Raw genomic sequence first — 25,650 nt, forward strand, 5'->3', positions numbered from 1 at the left:
ATATTACAACAACATACTTTTTTTTATTTCCCTGACTCTATTAACAGTGCACGACTTTGTAAGATTGTTTTTTCCTTATTCATAAAAACTGAAAAGACTGCAGTTAAATGCTCTACCACTGAGCTATACCCCCAAAACATGCCTCAGCTCATTGTTGCAAAGTTTAATTGGGGTGGTTTGAAAAAGCATATTGGTATAGCTTTCACTGGACATTGTGACAACAGACTTTTCATTATTTGCCTGACTCTATTAACAGAGCACAAGTCTGTAAGATTAAAGCAAACCAACCCTGACAGGGGGCACCCGGATTTGAACCGGGGACCTCATGATCTGCAGTCAAATGATCTACCACTGAGCTATACCCCCAAAACACGACTTCACTTATTGTTACCAAGTTTAATTGGGGTGGTGTGCAAAGCATATTAGTATAGCTTACACTGGACATTGTGACAACAGACTTTTCATTATTTGCCTGACTCTATTAACAGAGCACAAGTCTGTAAGATTAAAGCAAACCAACCCTGACAGGGGGCACCCGGATTTGAACCGGGGACCTCTTGATCTGCAGTGAAATGATCTACCACTGAGCTATACCCCCAAAACATGCCTTGGCTTATTGTTGCTAAGTTTAATTAGGGTGGTTTGAAAAAGCATATTGGTATAGCTTTCACTGGACATTGTGACAACAGACTTTTCATTATTTGCCTGACTCTATTAACAGAGCACAAGTCTGTAAGATTAAAGCAAACCAACTCTGAGAGGGGGCACCCTGATTTGAACCGGGGATCTCTTGAATTGCAGTCAATCGCTCTACCACTGAGCTATACCCCCAAAACACGACTTCACTTATTGTTACCAAGTTTAATTGGGGTGGTGTGCAAAGCATATTAGTATAGCTTACACTGGATATTGTGACAACAGACTTTGCATTATTTGCCTGACTCTATTAACAGAGCACATGTCTGTTCGATTAAAGCGAACCAACCCTGACAGGGGGCACCCGGACATGAACCGGGGACCTCTTGATCTGCAGTCAAATGCTCTACCACTGAACTATACCCCCAAGACATGGCTCAGTTTCTTGATGCAAAATTTAATTGGGGTGGTGTGCAAAGCATATTAGTATAGCTTACACTGGACATTGTGACAACAGACTTTGCATTATTTGCCTGACTCTATTAACAGAGCACATGTCTGTTCGATTAAAGCGAACCAACCCTGACAGGGGGCACCCTGATTTGAACCGGGGACCTCTTGATCTGCAGTCAAATGCTCTACCACTGAGCTATACCCCCAAAACATGCCTTGGCTTATTGTTGCTAAGTTTAATTAGAGTGGTTTGAAAAAGCATATTAGTATAGCTTTCACTGGACATTGTGACAACAGACTTTTCATTATTTGCCTGACTCTATTAACAGAGCACAAGTCTGTAAGATTAAAGCAAACCAACCCTGACAGGGGGCACCCGGATTTGAACCGGGGACCTCTTGATCTGCAGTCAAATACTCTACCACTGAGCTATACCCCCAAAACGTGATTTGGCTTATTGTTGCAAAGTTTAATTGGGGTGGTGTGCAAAGCTTATTAGTATAGCTTACACTGGACATTGTAACAACAGACTTTGCATTATTTGCCTGACTCTGTTAACAGAGCACAAGTCTGTACGATTGTTTTTTCCTTATTCATAAAAACTGAAAAGACTGCAGTTAAATGCTCTACCACTGAGCTATACCCTGAAGACACGACTCAGTCTCTTGTTGCAACGTATAATTGGGGTGGTTTGCAGAGCATGATAACCTATCTTTCACTGGTGGTTATGACAACAACATTTTGGTTATTTCCCTGACTCTATTAACAGAAAACAGTTCGGTGAACTTAAAGCAAACTCACCCTGCAAAAGGGCATCCGGATTTGAATCAGGGACCTCTTGATCTGCAGTCAAATGCTCTACCACTGAGCTTTACCCCGAAAACAGGCCTCAGCTCATTGTTGCAAAGTTTAATAGGGGTGGTTTGAAAAAGCATATTGGTAAAGCTTTCACTGGACATTGTGACAACAGACTTTTCATTATTTGCCTGACTCTATTAACAGAGCACAAGTCTGTACGATTAAAGCAAACCAAGCCTTACAGGGGGCACCCGGATTTGAACCGGGGACCTCTTGATCTGCAGTCAAATGCTCTACCACTGAGCTATGCCCCCAAAACATGCCTTGTCTTATTGTTGCTAAGTTTAATTAGGGTGGTTTGAAAAAGCATATTAGTATAGCTTTCACTGGACATTGTGACAACAGACTTTTCATTATTTGCCTGACTCTATTAACAGAGCACAAGTCTGTAAAATTGTTTTTTCCTTATTCATAAAAACTGAAAAGACTGCAGTTAAATGCTCTACCACTGAGCTATACCCTGAAGACACCACTCAGTCTCTTGTTGCAACGTATAATTTGGGGTGGTTTGCAGAGCATGATAACCTATCTTTCACTGGTGGTTATGACAACAACATTTTGGTTATTTCCCTGACTCTATTAACAGAAAACAGTTCGGTGAACTTAAAGCAAACTCACCCTGCAAAGGGGCATCCGGATTTGAATTAGGGATCTCTTGATCTGCAGTCAAATGCTCTACCACTGAGCTTTACCCCCAAAACATGCCTCAGCTCATTGTTGCAAAGTTTAATTGGGGTGGTTTGAAAAAGCATATTGGTATAGCTTTCACAGGACATTGTGACAACAGACTTTTCATTATTTGCCTGACTCTATTAAAAGAGCACAAGTCTGTACGATTAAAGCGAACCAAACCTTACAGGGGGCACCCGGATTTGAACCGGGGACCTCTTGATCTGCAGTCAAATGCTCTACCACTGAGCTATACCCCCAAAACATGCCTTGCCTTATTGTTGCTAAGTTTAATTAGGGTGGTTTGAAAAAGAATATTAGTATAGCTTTCACTGGACATTGTGACAACAGACTTTTCATTATTTGCCTGACTCTATTAACAGAGCACAAGTCTGTAAGATTAAAGCAAACCAACCCTGACAGGGGGCACCCGGATTTGAACCGGGGACCTCTTGATCTACAGTCAAATGCTCTACCACTGAGCTATACCCCCAAAACATGCCTTGCCTTATTGTTGCTAAGTTTAATTAGGGTGGTTTGAAAAAGCATATTAGTATAGCTTTCACTGGACATTGCGACAACAGACTTTCCATTATTTGCCTGACTCTATTAACAGAGCACAAGTCTGTAAGATTAAAGCAAACCAACCCTGACAGGGGGCACCCGGATTTGAACCGGGGACCTCTTGATCTGCAGTCAAATGCTCTACCACTGAGCTATACCCCCAAGACATGGCTCAGTTTCTTGATGCAAAGTTTAATTGGGGTGGTTTGCAGAGCATATTAGTATAGCTTTCGCTGGACATTACAACAACAGACTTTTGTTTATTTCCCTGGCTCTATTAACAGTGCACGACTTTGTAAGATTGTTTTTTCCTTATTCATAAAAACTGAAAAGACTGCAGTTAAATGCTCTACCACTGAGCTATACCCTGAAGACACCACTCAGTCTCTTGTTGCAACGTACAATTGGGGTGGTTTGCAGAGCATGATAACCTATCTTTCACTGGTGGTTATGACAACAACATTTTGGTTATTTCCCTGACTCTATCAATAGAAAACAGTTCGGTGAACTTAAAGCAAACTCACCCTGCCAGGGGGCATCCGGATTTGAACCAGGGACCTATTGATCTGCAGTCAAATGCTCTACCACTGAGCTTTACCCCGAAAACAGGCCTCAGCTCATTGTTGCAAAGTTTAATAGGGGTGGTTTGAAAAAGCATATTGGTAAAGCTTTCACTGGACATTGTGACAACAGACTTTTCATTATTTGCCTGACTCTATTAACAGAGCACAAGTCTGTACGATTAAAGCAAACCAAGCCTTACAGGGGGCACACGGATTTGAACCGGGGACCTCTTGATCTGCAGTCAAATGCTCTACCACTGAGCTATACCCCCAAAACATGCCTTGTCTTATTGTTGCTAAGTTTAATTAGGGTGGTTTGAAAAAGCATATTAGTATAGCTTTCACTGGACATTGTGACAACAGACTTTTCATTATTTGCCTGACTCTATTAACAGAGCACAAGTCTGTAAGATTAAAGCAAACCAATCCTGACAGGGGGCAACCGGATTTGAACCGGGGACCTCTTGATCTGCAGTCAAATGCTCTACCACTGAGCTATACCCCCAAGACATGGCTCAGTTTCTTGATGCAAAGTTTAACTGGGGTGGTTTGCAGAGCATATTAGTATAGCTTTCGCTGGATATTACAACAACATACTTTTTTTTATTTCCCTGACTCTATTAACAGTGCACGACTTTGTAAGATTGTTTTTTCCTTATTCATAAAAACTGAAAAGACTGCAGTTAAATGCTCTACCACTGAGCTATACCCCCAAAACATGCCTCAGCTCATTGTTGCAAAGTTTAATTGGGGTGGTTTGAAAAAGCATATTGGTATAGCTTTCACAGGACATTGTGACAACAGACTTTTCATTATTTGCCTGACTCTATTCACAGAGCACAAGTCTGTAAGATTAAAGCAAACCAACCCTGACAGGGGGCACCCGGATTTGAACCGGGGACCTCTTGATCTGCAGTCAAATGCTCTACCACTGAGCTATACCCCCAAAACATGCCTTGGCTTATTGTTGCTAAGTTTAATTAGGGTGGTTTGAAAAAGCATATTAGTATAGCTTTCACTGGACATTGTGACAACAGACTTTTCATTATTTGCCTGACTCTTTTAACAGAGCACAAGTCTGTAAGATTAAAGCAAACCAACCCTGACAGGGGGCATCCGGATTTGAACCGGGGACCTCTTGATCTGCAGTCAAATGCTCTACCACTGAGCTATACCCCCAAAACATGGCTCAGTTTCTTGATGCAAAGTTTAATTGGGGTGGTTTGCAGAGCATATTAGTATAGCTTTCGCTGGACATTACAACAACAGACTTTTGTTTATTTCCCTGACTCTATTAACAGTGCACGACTTTGTAAGATTGTTTTTTCCTTATTCATAAAAACTGAAAAGACTGCAATTAAATGCTCTACCACTGAGCTATACCCTGAAGACACCACTCAGTCTCTTGTTGCAACGTACAATTGGGGTGGTTTGCAGAGCATGATAACCTATCTTTCACTGGTGGTTATGACAACAACATTTTGGTTATTTCCCTGACTCTATCAATAGAAAACTGTTCGGTGAACTTAAAGCAAACTCACTCTGACAGGGGGCACCCGGATTTGAACCGGGGACCTCTTGATCTGCAGTCAAATGCTCTACCACTGAGCTATACCCCCAAAACATGCCTTGCCTTATTGTTGCTAAGTTTAATTAGGGTGGTTTGAAAAAGCATATTAGTATAGCTTTCACTGGACATTGTGACAACAGACTTTTCATTATTTGCCTGACTCTATTAACAGAGCACAAGTCTGTAAGATTAAAGCAAACCAACCCTGACAGGGGGCAACCGGATTTGAACCGGGGACCTCTTGATCTGCAGTCAAATGCTCTACCACTGAGCTATACCCCCAAAACATGGCTCAGTTTCTTGATGCAAAGTTTAATTGGGGTGGTTTGCAGAGCATATTAGTATAGCTTTCGCTGGACATTACAACAACAGACTTTTTTTTATTTCCCTGACTCTATTAACAGTGCACGACTTTGTAAGATTGTTTTTTCCTTATTCATAAAAACTGAAAAGACTGCAATTAAATGCTCTACCACTGAGCTATACCCTGAAGACACCACTCAGTCTCTTGTTGCAACGTACAATTGGGGTGGTTTGCAGAGCATGATAACCTATCTTTCACTGGTGGTTATAACAACAGTTTGGTTATTTCCCTGACTCTATCAATAGAAAACAGTTCGGTGAACTTAAAGCAAACTCACTCTGACAGGGGGCACCCGGATTTGAACCGGGGACCTCTTGATCTGCAGTCAAATGCTCTACCACTGAGCTATACCCCCAAAACATGCCTTGGCTTATTGTTGCTAAGTTTAATTAGGGTGGTTTGAAAAAGCATATTAGTATAGCTTTCACTGGACATTGTGACAACAGACTTTTCATTATTTGCCTGACTCTATTAACAGAGCACAAGTCTGTAAGATTGTTTTTTCCTTATTCATAAAAACTGAAAAGACTGCAGTTAAATGCTCTACCACTGAGCTATACCCTGAAGACACGACTCAGTCTCTTGTTGCAACGTATAATTGGGGTGGTTTGCAGAGCATGATAACCTATCTTTCACTGGTGGTTATGACAACAAAATTTTGGTTATTTCCCTGACTCTATTAACAGAAAACAGTTCGGTGAACTTAAAGCAAACTCACCCTGCAAAGGGGCATCCGGATTTGAATCAGGGATCTCTTGATCTGCAGTCAAATGCTCTACCACTGAGCTTTACCCCCAAAACATGCCTCAGCTCATTGTTGCAAAGTTTAATTGGGGTGGTTTGAAAAAGCATATTGGTATAGCTTTCACAGGACATTGTGACAACAGACTTTTCATTATTTGCCTGACTCTATTAACAGAGCACAAGTCTGTAAGATTGTTTTTTCCTTATTCATAAAAACTGAAAAGACTGCAGTTAAATGCTCTACCACTGAGCTATACCCTGAAGACACGACTCAGGCTCTTGTTGCAACGTATAATTGGGGTGGTTTGCAGAGCATGATAACCTATCTTTCACTGGTGGTTATGACAACAAAATTTTGGTTATTTCCCTGACTCTATTAACAGAAAACAGTTCGGTGAACTTAAAGCAAACTCACCCTGCAAAGGGGCATCCGGATTTGAATCAGGGATCTCTTGATCTGCAGTCAAATGCTCTACCACTGAGCTTTACCCCCAAAACATGCCTCAGCTCATTGTTGCAAAGTTTAATTGGGGTGGTTTGAAAAAGCATATTGGTATAGTTTTCACAGGACATTGTGACAACAGACTTTTCATTATTTGCCTGACTCTATTAAAAGAGCACAAGTCTGTACGATTAAAGCGAACCAAACCTTACAGAGGGCACCCGGATTTGAACCGGGGACATCTTGATCTGCAGTCAAATGCTCTACCACTGAGCTATACCCCCAAAACATGCCTTGCCTTATTGTTGCTAAGTTTAATTAGGGTGGTTTGAAAAAGCATATTAGTATAGCTTTCACTGGACATTGTGACAACAGACTTTTCATTATTTGCCTGACTCTATTAACAGAGCACAAGTCTGTAAGATTAAAGCAAACCAACCCTGACAGGGGGCACCCGGATTTGAACCGGGGACCTCTTGATCTGCAGTCAAATGCTCTACCACTGAGCTATACCCCCAAGACATGGCTCAGTTTCTTGATGCAAAGTTTAATTGGGGTGGTTTGCAGAGCATATTAGTATAGCTTTCGCTGGACATTACAACAACAGACTTTTGTTTAGTTCCCTGACTCTATTAACAGTGCACGACTTTGTAAGATTGTTTTTTCCTTATTCATAAAAACTGAAAAGACTGCAGTTAAATGCTCTACCACTGAGCTATACCCTGAAGACACCACTCAGTCTCTTGTTGCAACGTACAATTGGGGTGGTTTGCAGAGCATGATAACCTATCTTTCACTGGTGGTTATGACAACAACATTTTGGTTATTTCCCTGACTCTATCAATAGAAAACAGTTCGGTGAACTTAAAGCAAACTCACCCTGCCAGGGGGCATCCGGATTTGAACCAGGGACCTCTTGATCTGCAGTCAAATGCTCTACCACTGAGCTTTACCCCGAAAACAGGCCTCAGCTCATTGTTGCAAAGTTTAATAGGGGTGGTTTGAAAAAGCATATTGGTAAAGCTTTCACTGGACATTGTGACAACAGACTTGTCATTATTTGCCTGACTCTATTAACAGAGCACAAGTCTGTACGATTAAAGCAAACCAAGCCTTACAGGGGGCACACGGATTTGAACCGGGGACCTCTTGATCTGCAGTCAAATGCTCTACCACTGAGCTATACCCCCAAAACATGCCTTGCTTTATTGTTGCTAAGTTTAATTAGGGTGGTTTGAAAAAGCATATTAGTATAGCTTTCACTGGACATTGTGACAACAGACTTTTCATTATTTGCCTGACTCTATTAACAGAGCACAAGTCTGTAAGATTAAAGCAAACCAACCCTGACAGGGGGCAACCGGATTTGAACCGGGGACCTCTTGATCTGCAGTCAAATGCTCTACCACTGAGCTATACCCCCAAAACATGGCTCAGTTTCTTGATGCAAAGTTTAATTGGGGTGGTTTGCAGAGCATATTAGTATAGCTTTCGCTGGACATTACAACAACAGACTTTTTTTTATTTCCCTGACTCTATTAACAGTGCACGACTTTGTAAGATTGTTTTTTCCTTATTCATAAAAACTGAAAAGACTGCAATTAAATGCTCTACCACTGAGCTATACCCTGAAGACACCACTCAGTCTCTTGTTGCAACGTACAATTGGGGTGGTTTGCAGAGCATGATAACCTATCTTTCACTGGTGGTTATAACAACAGTTTGGTTATTTCCCTGACTCTATCAATAGAAAACAGTTCGGTGAACTTAAAGCAAACTCACTCTGACAGGGGGCACCCGGATTTGAACCGGGGACCTCTTGATCTGCAGTCAAATGCTCTACCACTGAGCTATACCCCCAAAACATGCCTTGGCTTATTGTTGCTAAGTTTAATTAGGGTGGTTTGAAAAAGCATATTAGTATAGCTTTCACTGGACATTGTGACAACAGACTTTTCATTATTTGCCTGACTCTATTAACAGAGCACAAGTCTGTAAGATTGTTTTTTCCTTATTCATAAAAACTGAAAAGACTGCAGTTAAATGCTCTACCACTGAGCTATACCCTGAAGACACGACTCAGTCTCTTGTTGCAACGTATAATTGGGGTGGTTTGCAGAGCATGATAACCTATCTTTCACTGGTGGTTATGACAACAAAATTTTGGTTATTTCCCTGACTCTATTAACAGAAAACAGTTCGGTGAACTTAAAGCAAACTCACCCTGCAAAGGGGCATCCGGATTTGAATCAGGGATCTCTTGATCTGCAGTCAAATGCTCTACCACTGAGCTTTACCCCCAAAACATGCCTCAGCTCATTGTTGCAAAGTTTAATTGGGGTGGTTTGAAAAAGCATATTGGTATAGCTTTCACAGGACATTGTGACAACAGACTTTTCATTATTTGCCTGACTCTATTAAAAGAGCACAAGTCTGTACGATTAAAGCGAACCAAACCTTACAGGGGGCACCCGGATTTGAACCGGGGACATCTTGATCTGCAGTCAAATGCTCTACCACTGAGCTATACCCCCAAAACATGCCTTGCCTTATTGTTGCTAAGTTTAATTAGGGTGGTTTGAAAAAGCATATTAGTATAGCTTTCACTGGACATTGTGACAACAGACTTTTCATTATTTGCCTGACTCTATTAACAGAGCACAAGTCTGAAAGATTAAAGCAAACCAACCCTGACAGGGGGCACCCGGATTTGAACCGGGGACCTCTTGATCTGCAGTCAAATGCTCTACCACTGAGCTATACCCCCAAGACATGGCTCAGTTTCTTGATGCAAAGTTTAATTGGGGTGGTTTGCAGAGCATATTAGTATAGCTTTCGCTGGACATTACAACAACAGACTTTTGTTTAGTTCCCTGACTCTATTAACAGTGCACGACTTTGTAAGATTGTTTTTTCCTTATTCATAAAAACTGAAAAGACTGCAGTTAAATGCTCTACCACTGAGCTATACCCTGAAGACACCACTCAGTCTCTTGTTGCAACGTACAATTGGGGTGGTTTGCAGAGCATGATAACCTATCTTTCACTGGTGGTTATGACAACAACATTTTGGTTATTTCCCTGACTCTATCAATAGAAAACAGTTCGGTGAACTTAAAGCAAACTCACCCTGCCAGGGGGCATCCGGATTTGAACCAGGGACCTCTTGATCTGCAGTCAAATGCCCTACCTCTGAGCTTTACCCCGAAAACAGGCCTCAGCTCATTGTTGCAAAGTTTAATAGGGGTGGTTTGAAAAAGCATATTGGTAAAGCTTTCACTGGACATTGTGACAACAGACTTTTCATTATTTGCCTGACGCTATTAACAGAGCACAAGTCTGTACGATTAAAGCAAACCAAGCCTTACAGGGGGCACACGGATTTGAACCGGGGACCTCTTGATCTGCAGTCAAATGCTCTACCACTGAGCTATACCCCCAAAACATGCCTTGCTTTATTGTTGCTAAGTTTAATTAGGGTGGTTTGAAAAAGCATATTAGTATAGCTTTCACTGGACATTGTGACAACAGACTTTTCATTATTTGCCTGACTCTATTAACAGAGCACAAGTCTGTAAGATTAAAGCAAACCAACCCTGACAGGGGGCAACCGGATTTGAACCGGGGACCTCTTGATCTGCAGTCAAATGCTCTACCACTGAGCTATACCCCCAAAACATGGCTCAGTTTCTTGATGCAAAGTTTAATTGGGGTGGTTTGCAGAGCATATTAGTATAGCTTTCGCTGGACATTACAACAACAGACTTTTGTTTATTTCCCTGACTCTATTAACAGTGCACGACTTTGTAAGATTGTTTTTTCCTTATTCATAAAAACTGAAAAGACTGCAATTAAATGCTCTACCACTGAGCTATACCCTGAAGACACCACTCAGTCTCTTGTTGCAACGTACAATTGGGGTGGTTTGCAGAGCATGATAACCTATCTTTCACTGGTGGTTATAACAACAGTTTGGTTATTTCCCTGACTCTATCAATAGAAAACAGTTCGGTGAACTTAAAGCAAACTCACTCTGACAGGGGGCACCCGGATTTGAACCGGGGACCTCTTGATCTGCAGTCAAATGCTCTACCACTGAGCTATACCCACAAAACATGCCTTGGCTTATTGTTGCTAAGTTTAATTAGGGTGGTTTGAAAAAGCATATTGGTATAGCTTTCACTGGACATTGTGACAACAGACTTTTCATTATTTGCCTGACTCTATTAACAGAGCACAAGTCTGTAAGATTAAAGCAAACCAACCCTGACAGGGGGCACCCGGATTTGAACCGGGGACCTCTTGATCTGCAGTCAAATGCTCTACCACTGAGCTATACCCCCAAGACATGGCTCAGTTTCTTGATGCAAAGTTTAATTGGGGTGGTTTGCAGAGCATATTAGTATAGCTTTCGCTGGACATTACAACAACAGACTTTTGTTTATTTCCCTGACTCTATTAACAGTGCACGACTTTGTAAGATTGTTTTTTCCTTATTCATAAAAACTGAAAAGACTGCAGTTAAATGCTCTACCACTGAGCTATACCCTGAAGACACGACTCAGTCTCTTGTTGCAACGTATAATTGGGGTGGTTTGCAGAGCATGATAACCTATCTTTCACTGGTGGTTATGACAACAACATTTTGGTTATTTCCCTGACTCTATTAACAGAAAACAGTTCGGTGAACTTAAAGCAAACTCACCCTGCAAAGGGGCATCCGGATTTGAATCAGGGATCTCTTGATCTGCAGTCAAATGCTCTACCACTGAGCTTTACCCCCAAAACATGCCTCAGCTCATTGTTGCAAAGTTTAATTGGGGTGGTTTGAAAAAGCATATTGGTATAGCTTTCACAGGACATTGTGACAACAGACTTTTCATTATTTGCCTGACTCTATTAAAAGAGCACAAGTCTGTACGATTAAAGCGAACCAAACCTTACAGGGGGCACCCGGATTTGAACCGGGGACATCTTGATCTGCAGTCAAATGCTCTACCACTGAGCTATAACCCCAAAACATGCCTTGCCTTATTGTTGCTAAGTTTAATTAGGGTGGTTTGAAAAAGCATATTAGTATAGCTTTCACTGGACATTGTGACAACAGACTTTTCATTATTTGCCTGACTCTATTAACAGAGCACAAGTCTGTAAGATTAAAGCAAACCAACCCTGACAGGGGGCACCCGGATTTGAACCGGGGACCTCTTGATCTGCAGTCAAATGCTCTACCACTGAGCTATACCCCCAAGACATGGCTCAGTTTCTTGATGCAAAGTTTAATTGGGGTGGTTTGCAGAGCATATTAGTATAGCTTTCGCTGGACATTACAACAACAGACTTTTGTTTAGTTCCCTGACTCTATTAACAGTGCACGACTTTGTAAGATTGTTTTTGCCTTATTCATAAAAACTGAAAAGACTGCAGTTAAATGCTCTACCACTGAGCTATACCCTGAAGACACCACTCAGTCTCTTGTTGCAACGTACAATTGGGGTGGTTTGCAGAGCATGATAACCTATCTTTCACTGGTGGTTATGACAACAACATTTTGGTTATTTCCCTGACTCTATCAATAGAAAACAGTTCGGTGAACTTAAAGCAAACTCACCCTGCCAGGGGGCATCCGGATTTGAACCGGGGACCTCTTGATCTGCAGTCAAATGCTCTACCACTGAGCTTTACCCCGAAAACAGGCCTCAGCTCATTGTTGCAAAGTTTAATAGGGGTGGTTTGAAAAAGCATATTGGTAAAGCTTTCACTGGACATTGTGACAACAGACTTTTCATTATTTGCCTGACTCTATTAACAGAGCACAAGTCTGTACGATTAAAGCAAACCAAGCCTTACAGGGGGCACACGGATTTGAACCGGGGACCTCTTGATCTGCAGTCAAATGCTCTACCACTGAGCTATACCCCCAAAACATGCCTTGCTTTATTGTTGCTAAGTTTAATTAGGGTGGTTTGAAAAAGCATATTAGTATAGCTTTCACTGGACATTGTGACAACAGACTTTTCATTATTTGCCTGACTCTATTAACAGAGCACAAGTCTGTAAGATTAAAGCAAACCAACCCTGACAGGGGGCAACCGGATTTGAACCGGGGACCTCTTGATCTGCAGTCAAATGCTCTACCACTGAGCTATACCCCCAAGACATGGCTCAGTTTCTTGATGCAAAGTTTAATTGGGGTGGTTTGCAGAGCATATTAGTATAGCTTTCGCTGGATATTACAACAACATACTTTTTTTTATTTCCCTGACTCTATTAACAGTGCACGACTTTGTAAGATTGTTTTTTCCTTATTCATAAAAACTGAAAAGACTGCAGTTAAATGCTCTACCACTGAGCTATACCCCCAAAACATGCCTCAGCTCATTGTTGCAAAGTTTAATTGGGGTGGTTTGAAAAAGCATATTGGTATAGCTTTCACAGGACATTGTGACAACAGACTTTTCATTATTTGCCTGACTCTATTAACAGAGCACAAGTCTGTAAGATTAAAGCAAACCAACCCTGACAGGGGGCACCCGGATTTGAACCGGGGACCTCTTGATCTGCAGTCAAATGCTCTACCACTGAGCTATACCCCCAAAACATGCCTTGGCTTATTGTTGCTAAGTTTAATTAGGGTGGTTTGAAAAAGCATATTAGTATAGCTTTCACTGGACATTGTGACAACAGACTTTTCATTATTTGCCTGACTCTATTAACAGAGCACAAGTCTGTAAGATTAAAGCAAACCAACCCTGACAGGGGGCACCCGGATTTGAACCGGGGACCTCTTGATCTGTAGTCAAATGCTCTACCACTGAGCTATACCCCCAAGACATGGCTCAGTTTCTTGATGCAAAGTTTAATTGGGGTGGTTTGCAGAGCATATTAGTATAGCTTTCGCTGGACATTACAACAACAGACTTTTGTTTAGTTCCCTGACTCTATTAACAGTGCACGACTTTGTAAGATTGTTTTTTCCTTATTCATAAAAACTGAAAAGACTGCAGTTAAATGCTCTACCACTGAGCTATACCCCGAAAACAGGCCTCAGCTCATTGTTGCAAAGTTTAATAGGGGTGGTTTGAAAAAGCATATTGGTAAAGCTTTCACTGGACATTGTGACAACAGACTTTTCATTATTTGCCTGACTCTATTAACAGAGCACAAGTCTGTACGATTAAAGCAAACCAAGCCTTACAGGGGGCACCCGGATTTGAACCGGGGACCTCTTGATCTGCAGTCAAATGCTCTACCACTGAGCTATACCCCCAAAACATGCCTTGTCTTATTGTTGCTAAGTTTAATTAGGGTGGTTTGAAAAAGCATATTGGTAAAGCTTTCACTGGACATTGTGACAACAGACTTTTCATTATTTGCCTGACTCTATTAACAGAGCACAAGTCTGTACAATTAAAGCAAACCAAGCCTTACAGGGGGCACCCGGATTTGAACCGGGGACCTCTAGATCTGCAGTCAAATGCTCTACCACTGAGCTATACCCCCAAAACATGCCTTGTCTTATTGTTGCTAAGTTTAATTAGGGTGGTTTGAAAAAGCATATTAGTATAGCTTTCACTGGACATTGTGACAACAGACTTTTCATTATTTGCCTGACTCTATTAACAGAGCACGAGTCTGTAAGATTGTTTTTTCCTTATTCATAAAAACTGAAAAGACTGCAGTTAAATGCTCTACCACTGAGCTATACCCTGAAGACACGACTCAGTCTCTTGTTGCAACGTATAATTGGGGTGGTTTGCAGAGCATGATAACCTATCTTTCACTGGTGGTTATGACAACAAAATTTTGGTTATTTCCCTGACTCTATTAACAGAAAACAGTTCGGTGAACTTAAAGCAAACTCACCCTGCAAAGGGGCATCCGGATTTGAATCAGGGATCTCTTGATCTGCAGTCAAATGCTCTACCACTGAGCTTTACCCCCAAAACATGCCTCAGCTCATTGTTGCAAAGTTTAATTGGGGTGGTTTGAAAAAGCATATTGGTATAGCTTTCACAGGACATTGTGACAACAGACTTTTCATTATTTGCCTGACTCTATTAAAAGAGCACAAGTCTGTACGATTAAAGCGAACCAAACCTTACAGGGGGCACCCGGATTTGAACCGGGGACATCTTGATCTGCAGTCAAATGCTCTACCACTGAGCTATACCCCCAAAACATGCCTTGCCTTATTGTTGCTAAGTTTAATTAGGGTGGTTTGAAAAAGCATATTAGTATAGCTTTCACTGGACATTGTGACAACAGACTTTTCATTATTTGCCTGACTCTATTAACAGAGCACAAGTCTGTAAGATTAAAGCAAACCAACCCTGACAGGGGGCACCCGGATTTGAACCGGGGACCTCTTGATCTGCAGTCAAATGCTCTACCACTGAGCTATACCCCCAAGACATGTCTCAGTTTCTTGATGCAAAGTTTAATTGGGGTGGTTTGCAGAGCATATTAGTATAGCTTTCGCTGGACATTACAACAACAGACTTTTGTTTAGTTCCCTGACTCTATTAACAGTGCACGACTTTGTAAGATTGTTTTTTCCTTATTCATAAAAACTGAAAAGACTGCAGTTAAATGCTCTACCACTGAGCTATACCCTGAAGACACCACTCAGTCTCTTGTTGCAACGTACAATTGGGGTGGTTTGCAGAGCATGATAACCTATCTTTCACTGGTGGTTATGACAACAACATTTTGGTTATTTCCCTGACTCTATCAATAGAAAACAGTTCGTGAACTTAAAGCAAACTCACCCTGCCAGGGGGCATCCGGATTTGAACCGGGGACCTCTTGATCTGCAGTCAAATGCTCTACCACTGAGCTTTACCCCGAAAACAGGCCTCAGCTCATTGTTGCAAAGTTTAATAGGGGTGGTTTGAAAAAGCATATTGGTAAAGCTTTCACTGGACATTGTGACAACAGACTTTTCATTATTTGCCTGACTCTATTAACAGAGCACAAGTCTGTACGATTAAAGCAAACCAAGCCTTACAGGGGGCACACGGATTTGAACCGGGGACCTCTTGATCTGCAGTCAAATGCTCTACCACTGAGCTATACCCCCAAAACATGCCTTGCTTTATTGTTGCTAAGTTTAATTAGGGTGGTTTGAAAAAGCATATTAGTATAGCTTTCACTGGACATTGTGACAACAGACTTTTCATTATTTGCCTGACTCTATTAACAGAGCACAAGTCTGTAAGATTAAAGCAAACCAACCCTGACAGGGGGCAACCGGATTTGAACCGGGGACCTCTTGATCTGCAGTCAAATGCTCTACCACTGAGCTATACCCCCAAGACATGGCTCAGTTTCTTGATGCAAAGTTTAATTGGGGTGGTTTGCAGAGCATATTAGTATAGCTTTCGCTGGATATTACAACAACATACTTTTTTTTATTTCCCTGACTCTATTAACAGTGCACGACTTTGTAAGATTGTTTTTTCCTTATTCATAAAAACTGAAAAGACTGCAGTTAAATGCTCTACCACTGAGCTATACCCCCAAAACATGCCTCAGCTCATTGTTGCAAAGTTTAATTGGGGTGGTTTGAAAAAGCATATTGGTATAGCTTTCACAGGACATTGTGACAACAGACTTTTCATTATTTGCCTGACTCTATTAACAGAGCACAAGTCTGTAAGATTAAAGCAAACCAACCCTGACAGGGGGCACCCGGATTTGAACCGGGGACCTCTTGATCTGCAGTCAAATGCTCTACCACTGAGCTATACCCCCAAAACATGCCTTGGCTTATTGTTGCTAAGTTTAATTAGGGTGGTTTGAAAAAGCATATTAGTATAGCTTTCACTGGACATTGTGACAACAGACTTTTCATTATTTGCCTGACTCTATTAACAGAGCACAAGTCTGTAAGATTAAAGCAAACCAACCCTGACAGGGGGCACCCGGATTTGAACCGGGGACCTCTTGATCTGCAGTCAAATGCTCTACCACTGAGCTATACCCCCAAGACATGGCTCAGTTTCTTGATGCAAAGTTTAATTGGGGTGGTTTGCAGAGCATATTAGTATAGCTTTCGCTGGACATTACAACAACAGACTTTTGTTTAGTTCCCTGACTCTATTAACAGTGCACGACTTTGTAAGATTGTTTTTTCCTTATTCATAAAAACTGAAAAGACTGCAGTTAAATGCTCTACCACTGAGCTATACCCTGAAGACACCACTCAGTCTCTTGTTGCAACGTACAATTGGGGTGGTTTGCAGAGCATGATAACCTATCTTTCACTGGTGGTTATGACAACAACATTTTGGTTATTTCCCTGACTCTATCAATAGAAAACAGTTCGGTGAACTTAAAGCAAACTCACCCTGCCAGGGGGCATCCGGATTTGAACCAGGGACCTCTTGATCTGCAGTCAAAGGCTCTACCACTGAGCTTTACCCCGAAAACAGGCCTCAGCTCATTGTTGCAAAGTTTAATAGGGGTGGTTTGAAAAAGCATATTGGTAAAGCTTTCACTGGACATTGTGACAACAGACTTTTCATTATTTGCCTGACTCTATTAACAGAGCACAAGTCTGTACGATTAAAGCAAACCAAGCCTTACAGGGGGCACCCGGATTTGAACCGGGGACCTCTTGATCTGCAGTCAAATGCTCTACCACTGAGCTATACCCCCAAGACATGGCTCAGTTTCTTGATGCAAAGTTTAATTGGGGTGGTTTGCAGAGCATATTAGTATAGCTTTCGCTGGATATTACAACAACATACTTTTTTTTATTTCCCTGACTCTATTAACAGTGCACGACTTTGTAAGATTGTTTTTTCCTTATTCATAAAAACTGAAAAGACTGCAGTTAAATGCTCTACCACTGAGCTATACCCCCAAAACATGCCTCAGCTCATTGTTGCAAAGTTTAATTGGGGTGGTTTGAAAAAGCATATTGGTATAGCTTTCACAGGACATTGTGACAACAGACTTTTCATTATTTGCCTGACTCTATTAACAGAGCACAAGTGTGTAAGATTAAAGCAAACCAACCCTGACAGGGGGCACCCGGATTTGAACCGGGGACCTCTTGATCTGCAGTCAAATGCTCTACCACTGAGCTATACCCCCAAAACATGCCTTGGCTTATTGTTGCTAAGTTTAATTAGGGTGGTTTGAAAAAGCATATTAGTATAGCTTTCACTGGACATTGTGACAACAGACTTTTCATTATTTGCCTGACTCTATTAACAGAGCACAAGTCTGTAAGATTAAAGCAAACCAACCCTGACAGGGGGCACCCGGATTTGAACCGGGGACCTCTTGATCTGCAGTCAAATGCTCTACCACTGAGCTATACCCCCAAAACATGGCTCATTTTCTTGATGCAAAGTTTAATTGGGGTGGTTTGCAGAGCATATTAGTATAGCTTTCGCTGGACATTACAACAACAGACTTTTGTTTATTTCCCTGACTCTATTAATAGTGCACGACTTTGTAAGATTGTTTTTTCCTTATTCATAAAAACTGAAAAGACTGCAGTTAAATGCTCTACCACTGAGCTATACCCTGAAGACACCACTCAGTCTCTTGTTGCAACGTACAATTGGGGTGGTTTGCAGAGCATGATAACCTATCTTTCACTGGTGGTTATGACAACAACATTTTGGTTATTTCCCTGACTCTATCAATAGAAAACAGTTCGGTGAACTTAAAGCAAACTCACCCTGCCAGGGGGCATCCGGATTTGAACCAGGGACCTCTTGATCTGCAGTCAAATGCTCTACCACTGAGCTTTACCCCGAAAACAGGCCTCAGCTCATTGTTGCAAAGTTTAATAGGGGTGGTTTGAAAAAGCATATTGGTAAAGCTTTCACTGGACATTGTGACAACAGACTTTTCATTATTTGCCTGACTCTATTAACAGAGCACAAGTCTGTACGATTAAAGCAAACCAAGCCTTACAGGGGGCACCCGGATTTGAACCGGGGACCTCTCGATCTGCAGTCAAATGCTCTACCACTGAGCTATACCCCCAAAACATGCCTTGTCTTATTGTTGCTAAGTTTAATTAGGGTGGTTTGAAAAAGCATATTAGTATAGCTTTCACTGGACATTGTGACAACAGACTTTTCATTATTTGCCTGACTCTATTAACAGAGCACAAGTCTGTAAGATTGTTTTTTCCTTATTCATAAAAACTGAAAAGACTGCAGTTAAATGCTCTACCACTGAGCTATACCCTGAAGACACGACTCAGTCTCTTGTTGCAACGTATAATTGGGGTGGTTTGCAGAGCATGATAACCTATCTTTCACTGGTGGTTATGACAACAAAATTTTGGTTATTTCCCTGACTCTATTAACAGAAAACAGTTCGGTGAACTTAAAGCAAACTCACCCTGCAAAGGGGCATCTGGATTTGAATCAGGGATCTCTTGATCTGCAGTCAAATGCTCTACCACTGAGCTTTACCCCCAAAACATGCCTCAGCTCATTGTTGCAAAGTTTAATTGGGGTGGTTTGAAAAAGCATATTGGTATAGCTTTCACAGGACATTGTGACAACAGACTTTTCATTATTTGCCTGACTCTATTAAAAGAGCACAAGTCTGTACGATTAAAGCGAACCAAACCTTACAGGGGGCACCCGGATTTAAACCGGGGACATCTTGATCTGCAGTCAAATGCTCTACCACTGAGCTATACCCCCAAAACATGCCTTGCCTTATTGTTGCTAAGTTTAATTAGGGTGGTTTGAAAAAGAATATTAGTATAGCTTTCACTGGACATTGTGACAACAGACTTTTCATTATTTGCCTGACTCTATTAACAGAGCACAAGTCTGTAAGATTAAAGCAAACCAACCCTGACAGGGGGCACCCGGATTTGAACCGGGGACCTCTTGATCTGCAGTCAAATGCTCTACCACTGAGCTATACCCCCAAGACATGGCTCAGTTTCTTGATGCAAAGTTTAATTGGGGTGGTTTGCAGAGCATATTAGTATAGCTTTCGCTGGACATTACAACAACAGACTTTTGTTTAGTTCCCTGACTCTATTAACAGTGCACGGCTTTGTAAGATTGTTTTTTCCTTATTCATAAAAACTGAAAAGACTGCAGTTAAATGCTCTACCACTGAGCTATACCCTGAAGACACGACTCAGTCTCTTGTTGCAACGTATAATTGGGGTGGTTTGCAGAGCATGATAACCTATCTTTCACTGGTGGTTATGACAACAAAATTTTGGTTATTTCCCTGACTCTATTAACAGAAAACAGTTCGGTGAACTTAAAGCAAACTCACCCTGCAAAGGGGCATCCGGATTTGAATCAGGGATCTCTTGATCTGCAGTCAAATGCTCTACCACTGAGCTTTACCCCCAAAACATGCCTCAGCTCATTGTTGCAAAGTTTAATTGGGGTGGTTTGAAAAAGCATATTGGTATAGCTTTCACAGGACATTGTGACAACAGACTTTTCATTATTTGCCTGACTCTATTAAAAGAGCACAAGTCTGTACGATTAAAGCGAACAAAACCTTACAGGGGGCACCCGGATTTGAACCGGGGACATCTTGATCTGCAGTCAAATGCTCTACCACTGAGCTATACCCCCAAAACATGCCTTGCCTTATTGTTGCTAAGTTTAATTAGGGTGGTTTGAAAAAGCATATTAGTATAGCTTTCACTGGACATTGTGACAACAGACTTTTCATTATTTGCCTGACTCTATTAACAGAGCACAAGTCTGTAAGATTAAAGCAAACCAACCCTGACAGGGGGCACCCGGATTTGAACCGGGGACCTCTTGATCTGCAGTCAAATGCTCTACCACTGAGCTATACCCCCAAGACATGGCTCAGTTTCTTGATGCAAAGTTTAATTGGGGTGGTTTGCAGAGCATATTAGTATAGCTTTCGCTGGACATTACAACAACAGACTTTTGTTTAGTTCCCTGACTCTATTAACAGTGCACGACTTTGTAAGATTGTTTTTTCCTTATTCATAAAAACTGAAAAGACTGCAGTTAAATGCTCTACCACTGAGCTATACCCTGAAGACACCACTCAGTCTCTTGTTGCAACGTACAATTGGGGTGGTTTGCAGAGCATGATAACCTATCTTTCACTGGTGGTTATGACAACAACATTTTGGTTATTTCCCTGACTCTATCAATAGAAAACAGTTCGGTGAACTTAAAGCAAACTCACCCTGCCAGGGGGCATCCGGATTTGAACCAGGGACCTCTTGATCTGCAGTCAAATGCTCTACCACTGAGCTTTACCCCGAAAACAGGCCTCAGCTCATTGTTGCAAAGTTTAATAGGGGTGGTTTGAAAAAGCATATTGGTAAAGCTTTCACTGGACATTGTGACAACAGACTTTTCATTATTTGCCTGACTCTATTAACAGAGCACAAGTCTGTACGATTAAAGCAAACCAAGCCTTACAGGGGGCACACGGATTTGAACCGGGGACCTCTTGATCTGCAGTCAAATGCTCTACCACTGAGCTATACCCCCAAAACATGCCTTACTTTATTGTTGCTAAGTTTAATTAGGGTGGTTTGAAAAAGCATATTAGTATAGCTTTCACTGGACATTGTGACAACAGACTTTTCATTATTTGCCTGACTCTATTAACAGAGCACAAGTCTGTAAGATTAAAGCAAACCAACCCTGACAGGGGGCAACCGGATTTGAACCGGGGACCTCTTGATCTGCAGTCAAATGCTCTACCACTGAGCTATACCCCCAAAACATGGCTCAGTTTCTTGATGCAAAGTTTAATTGGGGTGGTTTGCAGAGCATATTAGTATAGCTTTCGCTGGACATTACAACAACAGACTTTTGTTTATTTCCCTGACTCTATTAACAGTGCACGACTTTGTAAGATTGTTTTTTCCTTATTCATAAAAACTGAAAAGACTGCAATTAAATGCTCTACCACTGAGCTATACCCTGAAGACACCACTCAGTCTCTTGTTGCAACGTACAATTGGGGTGGTTTGCAGAGCATGATAACCTATCTTTCACTGGTGGTTATAACAACAGTTTGGTTATTTCCCTGACTCTATCAATAGAAAACAGTTCGGTGAACTTAAAGCAAACTCACTCTGACAGGGGGCACCCGGATTTGAACCGGGGACCTCTTGATCTGCAGTCAAATGCTCTACCACTGAGCTATACCCCCAAAACATGCCTTGACTTATTGTTGCTAAGTTTAATTAGGGTGGTTTGAAAAAGCATATTAGTATAGCTTTCACTGGACATTGTGACAACAGACTTTTCATTATTTGCCTGACTCTATTAACAGAGCACAAGTCTGTAAGATTGTTTTTTCCTTATTCATAAAAACTGAAAAGACTGCAGTTAAATGCTCTACCACTGAGCTATACCCTGAAGACACGACTCAGTCTCTTGTTGCAACGTATAATTGGGGTGGTTTGCAGAGCATGATAACCTATCTTTCACTGGTGGTTATGACAACAAAATTTTGGTTATTTCCCTGACTCTATTAACAGAAAACAGTTCGGTGAACTTAAAGCAAACTCACCCTGCAAAGGGGCATCCGGATTTGAATCAGGGATCTCTTGATCTGCAGTCAAATGCTCTACCACTGAGCTTTACCCCCAAAACATGCCTCAGCTCATTGTTGCAAAGTTTAATTGGGGTGGTTTGAAAAAGCATATTGGTATAGCTTTCACAGGACATTGTGACAACAGACTTTTCATTATTTGCCTGACTCTATTAACAGAGCACAAGTCTGTAAGATTGTTTTTTCCTTATTCATAAAAACTGAAAAGACTGCAGTTAAATGCTCTACCACTGAGCTATACCCTGAAGACACGACTCAGGCTCTTGTTGCAACGTATAATTGGGGTGGTTTGCAGAGCATGATAACCTATCTTTCACTGGTGGTTATGACAACAAAATTTTGGTTATTTCCCTGACTCTATTAACAGAAAACAGTTCGGTGAACTTAAAGCAAACTCACCCTGCAAAGGGGCATCCGGATTTGAATCAGGGATCTCTTGATCTGCAGTCAAATGCTCTACCACTGAGCTTTACCCCCAAAACATGCCTCAGCTCATTGTTGCAAAGTTTAATTGGGGTGGTTTGAAAAAGCATATTGGTATAGCTTTCACAGGACATTGTGACAACAGACTTTTCATTATTTGCCTGACTCTATTAAAAGAGCACAAGTCTGTACGATTAAAGCGAACCAAACCTTACAGGGGGCACCCGGATTTGAACCGGGGACATCTTGATCTGCAGTCAAATGCTCTACCACTGAGCTATACCCCCAAAACATGCCTTGCCTTATTGTTGCTAAGTTTAATTAGGGTGGTTTGAAAAAGCATATTAGTATAGCTTTCACTGGACATTGTGACAACAGACTTTTCATTATTTGCCTGACTCTATTAACAGAGCACAAGTCTGTAAGATTAAAGCAAACCAACCCTGACAGGGGGCACCCGGATTTGAACCGGGGACCTCTTGATCTGCAGTCAAATGCTCTACCACTGAGCTATACCCCCAAGACATGGCTCAGTTTCTTGATGCAAAGTTTAATTGGGGTGGTTTGCAGAGCATATTAGTATAGCTTTCGCTGGACATTACAACAACAGACTTTTGTTTAGTTCCCTGACTCTATTAACAGTGCACGACTTTGTAAGATTGTTTTTTCCTTATTCATAAAAACTGAAAAGACTGCAGTTAAATGCTCTACCACTGAGCTATACCCTGAAGACACCACTCAGTCTCTTGTTGCAACGTACAATTGGGGTGGTTTGCAGAGCATGATAACCTATCTTTCACTGGTGGTTATGACAACAACATTTTGGTTATTTCCCTGACTCTATCAATAGAAAACAGTTCGGTGAACTTAAAGCAAACTCACCCTGCCAGGGGGCATCCGGATTTGAACCAGGGACCTCTTGATCTGCAATCAAATGCTCTACCACTGAGCTTTACCCCGAAAACAGGCCTCAGCTCATTGTTGCAAAGTTTAATAGGGGTGGTTTGAAAAAGCATATTGGTAAAGCTTTCACTGGACATTGTGACAACAGACTTGTCATTATTTGCCTGACTCTATTAACAGAGCACAAGTCTGTACGATTAAAGCAAACCAAGCCTTACAGGGGGCACACGGATTTGAACCGGGGACCTCTTGATCTGCAGTCAAATGCTCTACCACTGAGCTATACCCCCAAAACATGCCTTGCTTTATTGTTGCTAAGTTTAATTAGGGTGGTTTGAAAAAGCATATTAGTATAGCTTTCACTGGACATTGTGACAACAGACTTTTCATTATTTGCCTGACTCTATTAACAGAGCACAAGTCTGTAAGATTAAAGCAAACCAACCCTGACAGGGGGCAACCGGATTTGAACCGGGGACCTCTTGATCTGCAGTCAAATGCTCTACCACTGAGCTATACCCCCAAAACATGGCTCAGTTTCTTGATGCAAAGTTTAATTGGGGTGGTTTGCAGAGCATATTAGTATAGCTTTCGCTGGACATTACAACAACAGACTTTTGTTTATTTCCCTGACTCTATTAACAGTGCACGACTTTGTAAGATTGTTTTTTCCTTATTCATAAAAACTGAAAAGACTGCAATTAAATGCTCTACCACTGAGCTATACCCTGAAGACACCACTCAGTCTCTTGTTGCAACGTACAATTGGGGTGGTTTGCAGAGCATGATAACCTATCTTTCACTGGTGGTTATAACAACAGTTTGGTTATTTCCCTGACTCTATCAATAGAAAACAGTTCGGTGAACTTAAAGCAAACTCACTCTGACAGGGGGCACCCGGATTTGAACCGGGGACCTCTTGATCTGCAGTCAAATGCTCTACCACTGAGCTATACCCCCAAAACATGCCTTGGCTTATTGTTGCTAAGTTTAATTAGGGTGGTTTGAAAAAGCATATTAGTATAGCTTTCACTGGACATTGTGACAACAGACTTTTCATTATTTGCCTGACTCTATTAACAGAGCACAAGTCTGTAAGATTGTTTTTTCCTTATTCATAAAAACTGAAAAGACTGCAGTTAAATGCTCTACCACTGAGCTATACCCTGAAGACACGACTCAGGCTCTTGTTGCAACGTATAATTGGGGTGGTTTGCAGAGCATGATAACCTATCTTTCACTGGTGGTTATGACAACAAAATTTTGGTTATTTCCCTGACTCTATTAACAGAAAACAGTTCGGTGAACTTAAAGCAAACTCACCCTGCAAAGGGGCATCCGGATTTGAATCAGGGATCTCTTGATCTGCAGTCAAATGCTCTACCACTGAGCTTTACCCCCAAAACATGCCTCAGCTCATTGTTGCAAAGTTTAATTGGGGTGGTTTGAAAAAGCATATTGGTATAGCTTTCACAGGACATTGTGACAACAGACTTTTCATTATTTGCCTGACTCTATTAAAAGAGCACAAGTCTGTACGATTAAAGCGAACCAAACCTTACAGGGGGCACCCGGATTTGAACCGGGGACATCTTGATCTGCAGTCAAATGCTCTACCACTGAGCTATACCCCCAAAACATGCCTTGCCTTATTGTTGCTAAGTTTAATTAGGGTGGTTTGAAAAAGCATATTAGTATAGCTTTCACTGGACATTGTGACAACAGACTTTTCATTATTTGCCTGACTCTATTAACAGAGCACAAGTCTGTAAGATTAAAGCAAACCAACCCTGACAGGGGGCACCCGGATTTGAACCGGGGATCTCTTGATCTGCAGTCAAATGCTCTACCACTGAGCTATACCCCCAAGACATGGCTCAGTTTCTTGATG

General features: G+C 41.5%; 37 non-coding genes across 37 annotated transcripts; all 37 read right to left on the reverse strand.

Moving 5' to 3' along the window:
- Positions 1-1,456: 1,456 nt before the first annotated feature.
- On the reverse strand, positions 1,457-1,528 carry trnac-gca (transfer RNA cysteine (anticodon GCA)). The gene has a single exon. It is a non-coding gene; the product is annotated as a tRNA-Cys (tRNA).
- A 601-nt stretch (positions 1,529-2,129) lies between these two features.
- Positions 2,130-2,201, reverse strand: trnac-gca (transfer RNA cysteine (anticodon GCA)). The gene has a single exon. It is a non-coding gene; the product is annotated as a tRNA-Cys (tRNA).
- Positions 2,202-2,804: 603 nt separating this feature from the next.
- trnac-gca (transfer RNA cysteine (anticodon GCA)) lies at positions 2,805-2,876 on the reverse strand. The gene has a single exon. It is a non-coding gene; the product is annotated as a tRNA-Cys (tRNA).
- A 161-nt stretch (positions 2,877-3,037) lies between these two features.
- On the reverse strand, positions 3,038-3,109 carry trnay-gua (transfer RNA tyrosine (anticodon GUA)). Its single transcript has one exon. It is a non-coding gene; the product is annotated as a tRNA-Tyr (tRNA).
- Positions 3,110-3,270: 161 nt separating this feature from the next.
- trnac-gca (transfer RNA cysteine (anticodon GCA)) lies at positions 3,271-3,342 on the reverse strand. The gene has a single exon. It is a non-coding gene; the product is annotated as a tRNA-Cys (tRNA).
- Positions 3,343-4,617: 1,275 nt separating this feature from the next.
- Positions 4,618-4,689, reverse strand: trnac-gca (transfer RNA cysteine (anticodon GCA)). Its single transcript has one exon. It is a non-coding gene; the product is annotated as a tRNA-Cys (tRNA).
- A 161-nt stretch (positions 4,690-4,850) lies between these two features.
- trnac-gca (transfer RNA cysteine (anticodon GCA)) lies at positions 4,851-4,922 on the reverse strand. The gene has a single exon. It is a non-coding gene; the product is annotated as a tRNA-Cys (tRNA).
- Positions 4,923-5,290: 368 nt separating this feature from the next.
- trnac-gca (transfer RNA cysteine (anticodon GCA)) lies at positions 5,291-5,362 on the reverse strand. The gene has a single exon. It is a non-coding gene; the product is annotated as a tRNA-Cys (tRNA).
- Positions 5,363-5,960: 598 nt separating this feature from the next.
- trnac-gca (transfer RNA cysteine (anticodon GCA)) lies at positions 5,961-6,032 on the reverse strand. The gene has a single exon. It is a non-coding gene; the product is annotated as a tRNA-Cys (tRNA).
- Positions 6,033-7,075: 1,043 nt separating this feature from the next.
- Positions 7,076-7,147, reverse strand: trnac-gca (transfer RNA cysteine (anticodon GCA)). Its single transcript has one exon. It is a non-coding gene; the product is annotated as a tRNA-Cys (tRNA).
- A 161-nt stretch (positions 7,148-7,308) lies between these two features.
- On the reverse strand, positions 7,309-7,380 carry trnac-gca (transfer RNA cysteine (anticodon GCA)). Its single transcript has one exon. It is a non-coding gene; the product is annotated as a tRNA-Cys (tRNA).
- A 1,271-nt stretch (positions 7,381-8,651) lies between these two features.
- trnac-gca (transfer RNA cysteine (anticodon GCA)) lies at positions 8,652-8,723 on the reverse strand. Its single transcript has one exon. It is a non-coding gene; the product is annotated as a tRNA-Cys (tRNA).
- Positions 8,724-9,325: 602 nt separating this feature from the next.
- trnac-gca (transfer RNA cysteine (anticodon GCA)) lies at positions 9,326-9,397 on the reverse strand. Its single transcript has one exon. It is a non-coding gene; the product is annotated as a tRNA-Cys (tRNA).
- A 161-nt stretch (positions 9,398-9,558) lies between these two features.
- On the reverse strand, positions 9,559-9,630 carry trnac-gca (transfer RNA cysteine (anticodon GCA)). Its single transcript has one exon. It is a non-coding gene; the product is annotated as a tRNA-Cys (tRNA).
- Positions 9,631-11,134: 1,504 nt separating this feature from the next.
- Positions 11,135-11,206, reverse strand: trnac-gca (transfer RNA cysteine (anticodon GCA)). The gene has a single exon. It is a non-coding gene; the product is annotated as a tRNA-Cys (tRNA).
- Positions 11,207-12,040: 834 nt separating this feature from the next.
- trnac-gca (transfer RNA cysteine (anticodon GCA)) lies at positions 12,041-12,112 on the reverse strand. Its single transcript has one exon. It is a non-coding gene; the product is annotated as a tRNA-Cys (tRNA).
- A 1,275-nt stretch (positions 12,113-13,387) lies between these two features.
- On the reverse strand, positions 13,388-13,459 carry trnac-gca (transfer RNA cysteine (anticodon GCA)). Its single transcript has one exon. It is a non-coding gene; the product is annotated as a tRNA-Cys (tRNA).
- Positions 13,460-13,620: 161 nt separating this feature from the next.
- Positions 13,621-13,692, reverse strand: trnac-aca (transfer RNA cysteine (anticodon ACA)). Its single transcript has one exon. It is a non-coding gene; the product is annotated as a tRNA-Cys (tRNA).
- Positions 13,693-14,061: 369 nt separating this feature from the next.
- Positions 14,062-14,133, reverse strand: trnac-gca (transfer RNA cysteine (anticodon GCA)). Its single transcript has one exon. It is a non-coding gene; the product is annotated as a tRNA-Cys (tRNA).
- A 161-nt stretch (positions 14,134-14,294) lies between these two features.
- On the reverse strand, positions 14,295-14,366 carry trnac-gca (transfer RNA cysteine (anticodon GCA)). The gene has a single exon. It is a non-coding gene; the product is annotated as a tRNA-Cys (tRNA).
- Positions 14,367-14,968: 602 nt separating this feature from the next.
- trnac-gca (transfer RNA cysteine (anticodon GCA)) lies at positions 14,969-15,040 on the reverse strand. The gene has a single exon. It is a non-coding gene; the product is annotated as a tRNA-Cys (tRNA).
- A 161-nt stretch (positions 15,041-15,201) lies between these two features.
- trnac-gca (transfer RNA cysteine (anticodon GCA)) lies at positions 15,202-15,273 on the reverse strand. Its single transcript has one exon. It is a non-coding gene; the product is annotated as a tRNA-Cys (tRNA).
- Positions 15,274-16,547: 1,274 nt separating this feature from the next.
- trnac-gca (transfer RNA cysteine (anticodon GCA)) lies at positions 16,548-16,619 on the reverse strand. Its single transcript has one exon. It is a non-coding gene; the product is annotated as a tRNA-Cys (tRNA).
- Positions 16,620-16,780: 161 nt separating this feature from the next.
- On the reverse strand, positions 16,781-16,852 carry trnac-gca (transfer RNA cysteine (anticodon GCA)). Its single transcript has one exon. It is a non-coding gene; the product is annotated as a tRNA-Cys (tRNA).
- Positions 16,853-17,453: 601 nt separating this feature from the next.
- Positions 17,454-17,525, reverse strand: trnac-gca (transfer RNA cysteine (anticodon GCA)). Its single transcript has one exon. It is a non-coding gene; the product is annotated as a tRNA-Cys (tRNA).
- A 369-nt stretch (positions 17,526-17,894) lies between these two features.
- trnac-gca (transfer RNA cysteine (anticodon GCA)) lies at positions 17,895-17,966 on the reverse strand. The gene has a single exon. It is a non-coding gene; the product is annotated as a tRNA-Cys (tRNA).
- Positions 17,967-18,127: 161 nt separating this feature from the next.
- trnac-gca (transfer RNA cysteine (anticodon GCA)) lies at positions 18,128-18,199 on the reverse strand. The gene has a single exon. It is a non-coding gene; the product is annotated as a tRNA-Cys (tRNA).
- Positions 18,200-18,800: 601 nt separating this feature from the next.
- trnac-gca (transfer RNA cysteine (anticodon GCA)) lies at positions 18,801-18,872 on the reverse strand. The gene has a single exon. It is a non-coding gene; the product is annotated as a tRNA-Cys (tRNA).
- Positions 18,873-19,707: 835 nt separating this feature from the next.
- Positions 19,708-19,779, reverse strand: trnac-gca (transfer RNA cysteine (anticodon GCA)). The gene has a single exon. It is a non-coding gene; the product is annotated as a tRNA-Cys (tRNA).
- A 601-nt stretch (positions 19,780-20,380) lies between these two features.
- On the reverse strand, positions 20,381-20,452 carry trnac-gca (transfer RNA cysteine (anticodon GCA)). The gene has a single exon. It is a non-coding gene; the product is annotated as a tRNA-Cys (tRNA).
- Positions 20,453-20,613: 161 nt separating this feature from the next.
- On the reverse strand, positions 20,614-20,685 carry trnac-gca (transfer RNA cysteine (anticodon GCA)). Its single transcript has one exon. It is a non-coding gene; the product is annotated as a tRNA-Cys (tRNA).
- A 1,271-nt stretch (positions 20,686-21,956) lies between these two features.
- trnac-gca (transfer RNA cysteine (anticodon GCA)) lies at positions 21,957-22,028 on the reverse strand. The gene has a single exon. It is a non-coding gene; the product is annotated as a tRNA-Cys (tRNA).
- Positions 22,029-23,071: 1,043 nt separating this feature from the next.
- On the reverse strand, positions 23,072-23,143 carry trnac-gca (transfer RNA cysteine (anticodon GCA)). Its single transcript has one exon. It is a non-coding gene; the product is annotated as a tRNA-Cys (tRNA).
- Positions 23,144-23,304: 161 nt separating this feature from the next.
- Positions 23,305-23,376, reverse strand: trnac-gca (transfer RNA cysteine (anticodon GCA)). Its single transcript has one exon. It is a non-coding gene; the product is annotated as a tRNA-Cys (tRNA).
- Positions 23,377-24,647: 1,271 nt separating this feature from the next.
- trnac-gca (transfer RNA cysteine (anticodon GCA)) lies at positions 24,648-24,719 on the reverse strand. Its single transcript has one exon. It is a non-coding gene; the product is annotated as a tRNA-Cys (tRNA).
- A 602-nt stretch (positions 24,720-25,321) lies between these two features.
- On the reverse strand, positions 25,322-25,393 carry trnac-gca (transfer RNA cysteine (anticodon GCA)). The gene has a single exon. It is a non-coding gene; the product is annotated as a tRNA-Cys (tRNA).
- A 161-nt stretch (positions 25,394-25,554) lies between these two features.
- Positions 25,555-25,626, reverse strand: trnac-gca (transfer RNA cysteine (anticodon GCA)). Its single transcript has one exon. It is a non-coding gene; the product is annotated as a tRNA-Cys (tRNA).
- Positions 25,627-25,650: the final 24 nt, after the last annotated feature.

Source organism: Clarias gariepinus, chromosome 16, assembly GCF_024256425.1.
Source record: "Clarias gariepinus isolate MV-2021 ecotype Netherlands chromosome 16, CGAR_prim_01v2, whole genome shotgun sequence".
Taxonomy (NCBI): domain Eukaryota; kingdom Metazoa; phylum Chordata; class Actinopteri; order Siluriformes; family Clariidae; genus Clarias; species Clarias gariepinus.